Raw genomic sequence first — 13,142 nt, forward strand, 5'->3', positions numbered from 1 at the left:
ACCCTTTGCCACTGTCCTCGTCTTTGTCCTTTAAATGAAAAGCATTGGTACTCACTGATCTAGATTATGTGAGTTTTCTTAAGTTTTGTAAATGAAATGTAAGTGTATATACAAGAACTTAGCAAATTTCACCCGGATACAACCAGTGGTATCTAACCTTGCAGCTTGTTTTTGGGTTGGGCTATGGTACCTAGAGGTATAGCCAAACATGCCCGGAGGTGAAGATATTTTTTGATCTGACAGCATCATTTAAATTAGTCAATTTGAAATTAGTAAAGCCGACTTCCCTCCATAATATGAGTTGTATCCAGTCAGTTGAAAGCTTTTTTAAAAAAGGTGGACTTCCCTGCAAGAAGAGGGAATTCTTTCAGCAGACTTGCCTTTAGGTTTAAACTGCAGCATCAATTTCATACCTCTTCCCTGGTCTCCACTGTGCTGTTCTACCCTGCAGGTTTTAGATTTGTTAGCTGTCAAAATTGAAGGAGTCAATTCCTTAAAATTAATCACTGGTGTCTGATGTCTCTCTAGATAGATAGGTATACATGAATGCACGTGTATATGTACCTATACATAGAGACGTATGCATGCACACACACACACACATACACACACACACACACACACACACACACATATATATATATATATATATATATATATATATATAAATTGTGCCCTGTATTGGTTATATTTCTTGGAAAGCTTTGGCATTTATTGAACACTAATCATGGGTTCCATCAATAAACGTTATACAACTATTTTTTCATTTAATTTTTATAACACCTTGTGACACATGTGTAAGTACTACTCTATTTTTATAGGCAAAACCACAGAAATATAGAGACATTGTTTGTCTAAGCCCTCTTAGGTATTAAAAGTGAAACTAGGATTCAAACCCAGGCCTGCCTGAATCCAAGCTACTAAAAAATCCATTGTATTTCCTTTAAAACTTATTGTAAATCAGGTATAGTGGTACACACCTATAATACCAGTGACTTTGGAGGATGAGGCAGGAGGATCGTAAATTCAAGGCCAGGCTCAGCAACTTACTGATACCCTGTCTCAAAAAAAAAAAAAAATTAAAAAGTGCTGGGGATATAGTTCAGTGATAAAATGCCTCTGGGATCAATCCCCAGTACAAAAATAACAACAACAACAGAAACTTATCATAAATACTATTTTGCTTTGAATTAGCTAAGTGACCTTTATGTTAAAAGAATATGAATATATATATATATATATATACATATATATATATATATATATATAATTCATTTAATTACATTAAAATCATACTTTTTGTCTAAAGTATCTTTTCATTTGCTCTAATGATCTGCTTTCCATTGTTATCAAACAACTAACTAAATGAGGACATTTGTTGCTCTGGAATTGAAATGAATCTGTGTTAAAATCACCGTAAGGCTCTTACCCCAGGGCCTGAGGGAGAACCATTCATCTACACATCTTATATGACTTCATTTTAGGGAGCTTTCAAAATTGAATCTTATGATTGGAATGCATAAGAGTGCTGGTCAGTGTCCCCATCATTGAAAGGAAAGCATTGTATTTGTGTCTGGGCTTGCTTGCTTTCAGGTTGACAGCAATTTGCAACTTGCTTTTTAAGGGGTGGTGGTGGTTGGGTGCAAGTACCGCCTCAGAGTGTGCCAAGAACCCATGCACTCAGATTTGTTTTATATTCAGGGATGAAACATTCTTCCCTGTTTATTTATGATCATTAAGGGATATTTCCATAGACACATACATATTTTCCAAAGGATGATTATTGAATCAGAGTGCGGTGGACTTTTTTTTTTTTTTTTGGTTGTTCACAACATTACAAAGCTCTTGACATATCATATTTCATATGTTAGATTGAAGTGGGTTATGAACTCCCAATTTTACCCCAAATGCAGATTGCAGAATTACGCGGTGGACTTTTAACATTGACACTTTGGGTATTTAAATGACATCTTAAAAGCACATTGTAAAATCATTCTTAAAAATAGTTAGGAAAGCAATTACTGAAGCTCACCAGAATGTGGTCCTGCTTTCCTGACAGCCCTCTTTGTGCTTTGTGTGGGCCATGTGACCAGTTCTAGTTAATGAGTTGTGAGCCGAAGTGACATGTATCATTTCTGTAGTGGAAGATTTAATGGGAAGCATGAAACCCTGCAGGGCACTTTTTCCTCTCCATGGAAACTGATGAAGAACTATGTCAATCCGAGCCTGCGGCCAGTTGCCCATGATGGACCTGGACTATGAGGGAAGAACAAACTCGTTATAAGACTCTTCTGAAGTTTAGGGCTAGGTACTGCAGCACCACCCAGCTTATTTCACCACTATAATGGTTGCGTGATTTATGTTACAGTGCATTTTCTGCTGCTATAACAGAAAGATCAGAGACTGGGTAATTTATAAAGAAAATAAATTTGTTTCTCACAGTTCTAGAGGCTACAAAGCCCAAGATTGAAGGGCTGCCCCCAGTGAGGGCCTTTGTCTTAATCTATTTTTGGTTGTTATAACAAAATACCTGAGGCTATGTACTTTATAAAGCAAAGAGGTTTATTTGGCCCTGTGAGGGTCCTCTATCCATGTCCCAACATGCTAAAGAAATACTGTGCAGGCAGAAGGGGCCCAGTGCATAGGGTTGTTCCACTTTAAACAACTCACTCTTGAGAGAACTAATTTACTCCATGAGACCAGTATTAACCTTTTTTGAGTGTGATACCCCACTCACCTAGTCACCTTCCTTCTTAAAGATTCCACTACCTCAAAAGCTGGGCGTCGTGGTGCCCTCTTGTAATTCCAGAGGCTCAGGAGGCTGAGGCAAGAGAATCACAAGTTCAAAGCCAGCCTCAGCAAAAGCGAGGTGCTAAGACCCTGTCTCTTAATAAAATACAAAATAGGGCTGGGGAGGTGGCTCAGTGGTTGAGTGCCCCTGAGTTCAATCCCTGGTACCAAAAAAAAAAAAAGATTTCACCACTTCAGCACCACCAAACTGAGGACCGAGTTTCCAGCGTAGGAACCTTTGGGGAACACACTCAAAGCTTATTATAGCTGTCACCTTAATGCATTGTAACATGGCAGAGGGTATGAGATGGAAATAGGACGAGAGAGAGAGAGAGAGAGAGAGAGAGAGAGAGAGAGAGAGAGAGAGAGAGAGAGAGGAGGAGAGCAGGTATAAGAAAATACTCAGATTTCTTGGAAAATTGGGAATGGAACCACCATTTGACCCAGCTATCCCTCTCCTCGGTCTATACCCAAAGGACTTACATACTATAGCATACTACAGGGACACAGCCACATCAATGTTTATAGCAGCACAATTCACAATAGCTAAACTGTGGAACCAACCTAGATGCCCTTCAGTAGATGAATGGATAGAAAAAAATGTGGCATATATACACAATGGAATATTACTCAGCAATAAAAGAGAATAAAATTATAGCATTTGCAGGTAAATGGTTGGAGTTAGAGAAGATAATTCCAAGTGAAGTTAGATAATCCCAAATAACCAAATGCTGAATGTTTTTTTTTTTTTTTTGAAATAAGGAGGCTGATTTATAGTGGGATAGGGAGGGGAAGCATGGGAGGAATAGATGAACTCTAGATAGAGCTGAGGGGTGGGAGGGAAAGAGAGGGAGCACGGGGTTATTAATGATAGTGGAATGTGATGGACATTATTATCCAAAGTATAGGTATGAAAATAGGAATTAATGTGAATATACTGTGTAAAAAACCAGAGATATGAAAACTTGTGCTCTATATGTGTAATAAGAATCGTAATGCATTCCATTGTCATATATAAATTAAAAATAAAAAAATAAAATGCTCAGGAGAGAGAGGGCTGTTTTCATAACAAAGTCACTCCTGCAATACCCAACCCACTCCTGTGCTAGTAATAATAACCCATTCATGAGAATGGAGGCCTTGTGACCTGGTCACCTCCTAAAGGTCTCACTTCCCAGCACCATCATAGTGGCAGTTAAGTTTCAACATGAGCTTTAGAGGGGACATTCAAGTCACAGCAATTTTTATTCCTGTAGTGAAGAGCAAACCCAGGGCCTCACAAATGCTAGGCAAACGTCCTGCCACTGAGCTATATCCCCAGCCCAAACCATAGCAAGCAATGTCACTAACGAGAATTTTTGTTTTTAAATTTAGCTTGGAGTATTGACCTGATTAAAAAGGAATCTGTTGGTTTAGTCAGCTTTTTGGCTACTGTGACCAAAGGACCTGACAAGAGCAATTAGAGGAGAAAACGTTTATTTGGGGGCTCACAGTTTCAGGGGTCTCAGTCCATAGATAGCCGGCTCCATTCCTTGGGCTCCAGGAGAGGCAGAACATGATGGCAGAAGGGTGTGGTGGAGAAAAGCCGCTCAGGACATCACATCAAGAAGCAGAGAGGGAGCCTAAGCTCAGGTCACATAATATAAACCTCAAAGGTACACCCCCAATTACATGCCTCCTCCAGCCACACCCCAACTGCTTGCAATTACCACCCAGTTAATCCTTATCAGAAGATCAATGCAACAATTGGATTAAGACTCTCATAACCCAACTGTTTCACCTCTAAACCTTCTTGCATTGTTCCACACATGAGATTTTAGGGGACACCTCACATTTAAACCATAACATCTGTAGATTTACAGTGCAAAGACTCTCCTTTAGCCTTGTCTCTCAAAGACTTGATGCACCTATACGTCAATGCTGACCTTCATTTCTTATGTGTTCTTAAGTTTTTCAATGAACTTTTTCTCAGTGTAGCTCAGTGACAGAGAACTTGCCTAGAATGTGTGAAGCCCTAGGTTAAAATAGATTCTTGTTTCCTTTTCTTACAAAAGATAGAGTACTCTACACACATTTCTGCATCTTTTTTTCTTCTTCTTTTATTTATTTTTAGTTATACATGACAGTAGAGTCAATTTTGACATGTTTATACAAACATGAGATTATATATTATTCTAATTAGGATCCCAGTCTTGTGGATGTACATGATGTTGAGATTCACATTTCTGCATCTTGCCTTTTAATCTAAATTAAATTTTGTAGATCTTTCCTGTTAATATGTGAAACTTTACACTGCACAGCTGCATAACAGTACCTTGTATAAAGTGTTTTAAATTAACCATTCTTTTACTATTGGGCAGGTTGTTCTTAATCTTCAGTCATTGAAAACATGATGCAATGAGGGAATTTCATACATGTGCAGGTGTATCATGGGTATAAATTTATAGAAATGAAGTTGGTGGCTCAAAAGGTATGTGCACTTGCAGTTTGGATTGGGGTGGAGATTTCTCTCCCTAACTGTATATCACCATCTGCTTCCACTAGAATATTTGAGAATGCCTGTTTGATGTCATATCAATGTTTTAAAGCATTAAAAACTTCTCTTCTGGTAACTCTGATATAGTTCTTCTTGAGGTTGTTTTTTTTTTTTTTGCTACTGTAAATGGAATATTTTTTCCATTATAAAATAGTTGTCTTTAAATATGAAGGTAATTGGTTTCTAAATTTCATATCCTGTTAACTCACTGAATTTGATTTTGCTTGTGTTAGTTTGAATCTTCCAGGTACACAATCATATTTTCTGAAAATAGTGATCGTTTCCGTTATTCTGATTTAATTGACTGGTAGAATGTCAGGTGAGGGTGGTGATGGTGGGTACAGTGGTTCTGTGTTAGAATTACCTTCGAAGATTTGCACTACTTCACTGTTAAGCATGATACTGGCTTAAGGGCCTGAGATATATTTTATCATATTTAGAATTCATGCAGTTGGGGGCAGGCACATGCCTATAATCCCAGCAGCTCAGGAGGCTGAGGCAGGAGGATCCCAAGTTCAAAGCCAGCCTCAGCAACAGCGAATCTCTAAGCAACTCATTGAGTCTCTAAATAGAATACAAAAGAGGGCTGAGGATGTGCCTCAGTGGTTGAGCACCCCTGAGTTCAATTCCTGGTTACTCCCCCACCCCTCAAAAAATTTATATGGATTTTTATCTATTGTTTTTTATATTGTTATTGTTTTTCATATTATAAATGTCTTTTCATTAAGTGTTTTTTTAAGCAAGTATTATTTTAATGTGTTGCTGGGTTCTTTTTTTTTTTTTTTTTTTTTTTTTTTTTAAAGAGAGAGTGAGAGAGGAGAGAGAGAGAGAGAGAGAATTTTTAATATTTATTTTTCAGTTCTCGGCGGACACAACATCTTTGTTGGTATGTGGTGCTGAGGATCGAACCCGGGCCGCACGCATGCCAGGCGAGCGCGCTACCGCTTGAGCCACATCCCCAGCCCTGTTGCTGGGTTCTTTTTCCAAATAGCTTATGAATATTTTTATGTTGGTGATAATGTGAGTTTAGTATGTAGTATGTATGTGTAGATACATAAAACCAATAGTTACTTCATGGAAATAATTTGGAAGAGTTTCTTCTTTTTCCTACCTTCTTCTACTCTTTGAATGTATTTAGATATACTCATTTTAAGGATTTATTAAATTCTCCCACAAATTCATCTTTTTGTTTGGAGGGGGGGAGAAGCAGATATAGCAATTGGACACCTTTACATGTTTATTTAAACAGAATTTATTTGGGGAGGGTAATTGATCTCTATATTTTTAGCATCTTTTAATTTTGGTAACTTGTTTTGCTAGAAAATTTTCAGGTTCAGCTATTTTTCAATCTTATTTGGATAAAATTGAAGAAAATCAGCTTTTTAAAAATGGTTTTATTATCATATTACAGTTATATGTGATACTGGGGCTCATTTTTGCATAATCCTATGTGCATGGAAGGTAATTCGCTCCTCTTCAGTCCCCAGTACTTCCTTGTTCCCTCTCCTGTCTTCCGTTTCCTTCCCTTTACTCTACTGGTCTTCCTTGTATTTATTGATTGATTTTTAAATTGGAGCTTTATAGATGTACATAAATGTGGACTTCACTGTGGAATATTTGGTATTCACATAGCATAATTTGGCCAAGTTCCTTTGGCAGTCCTCCCCTCTCCCATCCCTCTTCCTTCTTCCTCCACCCTCTTCCTCTACTCCACTGATCTCTCTGCTCTTTTCATGGGACACCTCCCCATCTTATTTTGCTCAGTTTATGCATATGAGAGAAAATATTTGACCTTCAATTTTCTAAATCTGGTTTATTTTATGCAGCGTGATGTTCTCCTGTTCCAACCATTTACTAGCAAATGTCGTTTCCTTTACAAAGAGTAAAACTTCTTTTTGTAAATATACACATTTTCTTGATCCATTCATCTATTGATGGCATCTGGACTGGTTCCATAGCTCCGCTATTGTGAATTGTGCTGCTGTAGACATTGACGTGGCTGTATTCCTATAGGATGCTTATTTTAGCTCTTTTGAATAAATACCAAGGAGTGGGACAGCTGGGTCATATGGTGGTTCCATTCCTAGCCTTTTGAGGTATCTGCTTTCCAGGGTGGGTGTAGTAATTCGCAGTCCCACCAATAATGTATGAGTGTACCTCCCCCCCCACATTCTCGCCAGCATTTATTTCTTTTTGTGCTCTTGATGATTACCATTCTAACTGGAGATGAAAACCCAATGGGGTTTGGATCTGCATTTCCCTGATTGCTAGGGATGTTGAACATTTTTTTCATATTTGTGTTGTCTATCTATGTTTCTTCTTTTGAGAAATATCTGTTTTGTTCTTTTGCTCTCTTATTTATTGAATTATTATTTGATGCTAAGTGTTTTGAATCCTTTATATATTCTGGATATTCATCCCCTGTTGGAGGAATAGCTGGCAAAAATTTTCTTCCATTCTGTAGGGTCTCTCTTCACTCTTTTCTCCTTACAGCTTTTGCTGTGCAGAAAAAGCTTTTAAATTTGATGCTGTCCCACTTATTGATTCTTGTTTATATTTCTGAAGCTTTAGGGAAAAATCAGCTTTTTATGATTTAAAAATTCTGTTTATGAGGCAATATCCCCTTTATTATTACTTATTTTGCATGTTTTATGGAATTTTATCTTGTCCTATTAGGCTAACTAGTGCTTTATTTTGCTGTGTCTTCAAAAGATGACCTTTTTGAATTTGGGGTGATGTTTATCTCATTAATTCTGCTTTTTATACTTTTCCTCCTTCTGTTTTTCTGCATATTTTTGAAAGTTTTTTTTTGAGGCAGTTGTTAGCATATCATTTTTTATTTGCTGTTTTTTAATCCTAAAAGCATTTAAGACTGAATTTTCCTCTGCACTGCTTAAGTGTGTTCTTTTACCTTTAAAATAAAACTCTGTACAGTTAGCTTGCATTTCTTCTTTTACAAAGAGCTTTTAAAGGGCAATTTATTTCATTTTTAAGTAAAAGGGAAATTCCTATGCTATTATTTTTTAATTTTACTATGTTGTGAGGAAATATTGTTTGTTCTATTTCTGCCTTTCAAAATTTGATATGATGTCCTCTGTGGTTTACTAAATAGTTTGTATTTTTTTTTGTACTTGGGGTTGAACCCAGGAGTGCTTAGCCACTGAGCCACATCCTCAGCCCATTTTTATTTTTTATTTAGAGGCAGGGTCTTGCTGACTTGCTTAGGGACTTGCTAAGATGATGAGGCTCTCTTTGAAATCCTGATTCCCCTGCCTCAGCCTCCCAAGCCTCTGGGAAGCACAGTCAGTTTTAATATTTATCACATTAGAATTTGAAATGAAGGCATATTTGTAGTTTCCAGGATTTAGCATTAGATATTTATGAAATATTTCTGGTTTATTAATTGTTCTTCTTCTCTGAACACCTGATGTGTCACCGACAGGACTTCATTAAATTCCATGTATAGTGTGTGTTTTGCCTGTTGGTTCTTATAGTATATCACCTTTCTTTTATGAATGGTGCTACTATGCTTTGTAGTTCATAGATATCCCTAATTGGCATAAATTCTATTATAAATTGTTCCTTTTTACATTATAACTTAGTCATATTTTTATGATTGTTCATACCTTTGAATTATATTTCTTTTTTAATGTTTATTTTTTAGTTGTAGTTGGACACAATACTTTTATTTAATTTTTTGAAATTTTTATGTGTTGCTGAGGATCGAATCCAGGGCCCCCGCACGTGCTAGGCGAGCGCTTTACCACTGAGCCCCAGCCCCAGCCCCAGCCCCAGCCCCTGGATTATGTTTCAATAGTAAAACCAGGTATTGGCTTCCCCCCCCTCTTTCTTTTTTTCTTTGGATTTGTCTGGTATATGTTTGCCTATATTTTACTTTTTAACTTGGATTACTTTTTGACTGGTCAGGTAGTGCTTGTATCTGTTGGATTAAGATTGTTTTCTTTAGTCTCTGTAATCAGTTCCCATCTCCTAATCCTATGATTCATTGGAAAAAGATCTTAAAGTCTATAGAGTGTCCTCCTACAACTCTTGTCATTGCTACCTGTTTCGGTCAGCTTTTCTGCTACTGTGACCAAAAGCCCTGACAAGAACAGACATGAATTCACCCAACGTGAGAGGCCAGGGTTTCGTTGTTCTAAAGCGGTAACCAAGAACATGGAATCTATGTTAGAAGCGAGTGTGAGGTCTCCAGAACACACACACACACACACACACACACACACACACACACACACACACACTATATATATATGGAAGGAATTTCATAAAAACGAGGTACTGAGAAAGTCTTTTGAGGTTAAGATTACACATCTTTTTCTTCTTAAATTTGCCTTGTAAATTGTTTCATGGAAACTATGGGGAACACTCAGTTCTGTGCTGGGACTTCAGAAGGTTCCTTGATACTGCCACAGCCAGAATGCTTGCAACAGCAACTTTTTTTCTCTTCGTGAAAATCCTGTCAATTTAAATATTAGTATCCATAATGACATTCTCATCTTGACATATTAATGTCAGTGGTGTATTAATTTTTGGTGTTTTCATCTCTTTGTCATTTAATTAATTGTTCCTCCCTAATTTAATTAAATGGGTACTGTCATAAGACTAATTATATCATATCTCTGAGTGATTTGATCTGTGAAATGACTTTAAAATGTGTTGTACTTGCTTTGTTTTGCCTGAGGGGAAAATCATGATAGGAAAGGATACATGAATATCTCAGCAAATATAAATTATACCAAGAGTTCTCCCAGAATCAACTTAATTAGTTGGTGAAGATTAGTTTCTGAAAGGAGATTTATTTTTTAAAGAACTATTGAGGGAATGGAAGTTACAGAATATAAACATTGAGTGTTTGGGAGTTTATTAATGTTGTTAACTAAGCTAATTTGGATGCTTGACACTTTGAACCCCCCCAACCCCTCTGAAATGTTTTGTTCTGATTATACGAAAGTTTCAACTGGCTGTCAGTGGAAAATGGATATATTATTTATTTTAATTTGAATTTGAAAGTTTGACTTATATTTTCAAACATTTACAGATATCTATACATGCATGCACCTATACCTATGCAATGTTAGAGCATATTTTTGAAAACAGGAATGAGTTAGGGAATTGTCCAGTCCCTACGGTTTGATCATGACAAAATGACTGTGTGGCTTAAAACCTACACCATTATGGGCAGTTTCCTTGACTTATCAAAACCTTAAATTCTGAGCTGGGTGTGCTAACACATACCTGTAAACCCAGTGGCTTGGGAGGCTGAGGCAGGAGGATCACAAGTGTGAGGCTAGCTTAAGCAACTTAGCAAGGCCTTCAGCAACTTAGGAGTCCCTGTCTCAAAATAAAAAACAAAAAGGGTTGAGGATGTGGTTCAGTGGTAGAGCACCTCTGGGTTCATCCTTGGTACCAAAAAAAAAAAAAAAAAACTCCTAAATTCTTACCTACGGGTTGCAATTATACTACCAACTTTACACAGTTGCTCTGAGGACTAAAATAAATAAGTTATGTAAACACATACAATATAGTACCTAATATAAAGGCTATGTCTTAAAAAGGAACAGTGTTGTTATTAGTATTTTCACTATTATTAATAAAGCAGATTTTGAAAGAAAAAAGGAAAAAACCCACCATTAATTCATTTTCTTAACAAAAGTGCCTGTTTCATCTCAAATCACTTGAGTATTTATGAATTCATATTTTAGAATTTAATTTTGAAATTTATAAGGTACTTTGTTTTTGAAAGTATTTGAGATGGTTCTTATGGTTGATTACTGCTAATTGTTAAGTGAAAAAAGCAAGACACAATTTTTAAAAAATTTTTTCTTGTCTCCATTTGGTCATTTTAAATGGCTGTATAATATTCCCTTACAGATTGACATATCATAATTTGCTTAATTATTCTTTTTTTAAAGAAATATTCTTAGTTGTAGATGGATGCAATATCTTTATTTATATATTTTTATGTGGTGCTGAGGATCAAACCCAATGTCTCCTACATGTGAGGCAAGCATTCCACCACTGAGCTATAACCCCAGCCCTACTTAATTATTCTTTATGGGTGGGTATTTATCATGTTTTGTTTATATATCAAGAAGGAAATGTTGGAGAAATGCCTTTATGTTTCTTTTTCTTATGATAATCTATATCCTTTGAGAAAATTTGTTGAGAGAAAGCACTCCTTCAAAGGCATAATACTTTTTTCTTAATTTTTTTTTTTTGTTGTAGAGGGACAAAATACTTTCATTTTATTTATTTATTTTTATGTGGTGCTAAGAATCAAACCCAGTGTCTCACATGTACTAGGCAAGTGCTCTACCACTTGGCTACAACCCCAGCCCTGCTTTTTGGTTTGATAGTGGATTTATCTGTGCTAGTTCTCACTTATAAAAGAATGCTAGTAACAGGACAGTAGTAAAAGCAACAGGAATTCTATGCAAAACAGCATCCCTGTTGAACGAGTCTTTTTCAATCTTCCTAGTTCTTGACAACAGTCTGCACCTTCTTTCTGCTAAAGAAGAAGCAGGCCTGTGTGGCAGCCCTTGGGTGTCAGTACCATTCAATTGGACATGATTGAGTCAACCTGTCAGCCTGACATCCAAGCCAAGCCAACCAGAGTTCTTCCCTGGGAATCTAGACTCAAAACAAAGGGAGAGACCCAGTGTTTCCTGTGGGCCTATAGAATGCATTCCAGGGATTGGAGAAGCAGGGGAAGTTTGTTTTATGAGAAAGAGTGAGGAAGTAAAAAATGGAAGCAGGTGCATATAAGATGTGACTTGAAAAATTATGGGATGTTGGAATACTTTCCAGGTGGTGTTCTGCTTTTTTTTTTTTTTTTGGTACTGGGGCTTGAACCCAGAGGGCCTTAATCACTGAGCTACATCCCCAGCCCATTTTTAATATTTTATTTAGAAACTGGGTCTCGCTAAATTGCTAAGGACCTTGCTAAGTTGCTGAGGCTGGCTTTGAACTTGCGATCCTCCTGCCTTGGTCTCCTGAGCCACTGGGATTAAAAGTGTGCACCACAGTGCCAAGCTTCCACTTTTGTCTTGAGGCCCCTATAATACTTCCGTGACTTTAGTTGACTTGGGTTCTTTCCTGCTATTTGTGAACAAGAGCCCTAATTGATTCACTGGCAGCCTGTGGTACTGGTGTCATACGCAGGTCGAGTGAGAAACTTCAGAGTTGGTGTATGTCTATGCAAAATCCAAAACTGCATTATCCTTTGACCAAAGCCCAACTGCTATGTAAGAGGGTAACAAATGACATTTTATACCTCACTTAGTGTGTATCAGATCTTTTCAAGAAGGTGTTTCTTTGGGCCATCTTCATCCCCTGGGGCCATTTCTACAGATGAGGCGCTCATAGGCAGAGAGGTGGAAGAACTTTCCCAAAGTTGTACAGAAATCAAAAGGGCAGAGCTTTAAGGGCGGAGGGAGCTTGTGGTGATTCCAGGAATTTCTAGCGTTCTTTTGCATTTGAGTTTTGGAGGTCTTGAGGATTTTATTTTGTCTGGAGTTCCTGCTGACCTGGTTTCAGAATTCCAGCTCTGCTCCAACTTTGCTTCCCTCCTCTTGAGTCTTTGTGATCATCAAACTGAAAGTTGAAAGACCCTTTCCTTATCATGGATGGAGTTCTCCTTTTGAAAGAGTATTATTATAGGGCTGGGGTTGTGGCTCAGTGGTAGAACCCTTGCCTAGCATGTGTGAGGCACTGGGTTCAATCCTGAGCACCATGTAAAAAATAAACAAAGTCATATTGTTCATCTACAACCAAAAATATTTAAAAACAATATTAT

The sequence above is a fragment of the Spermophilus citellus genome, assembly GCF_964194105.1.
Source record: "Spermophilus citellus genome assembly, chromosome: 19".
Lineage (NCBI taxonomy): Eukaryota > Metazoa > Chordata > Mammalia > Rodentia > Sciuridae > Spermophilus > Spermophilus citellus.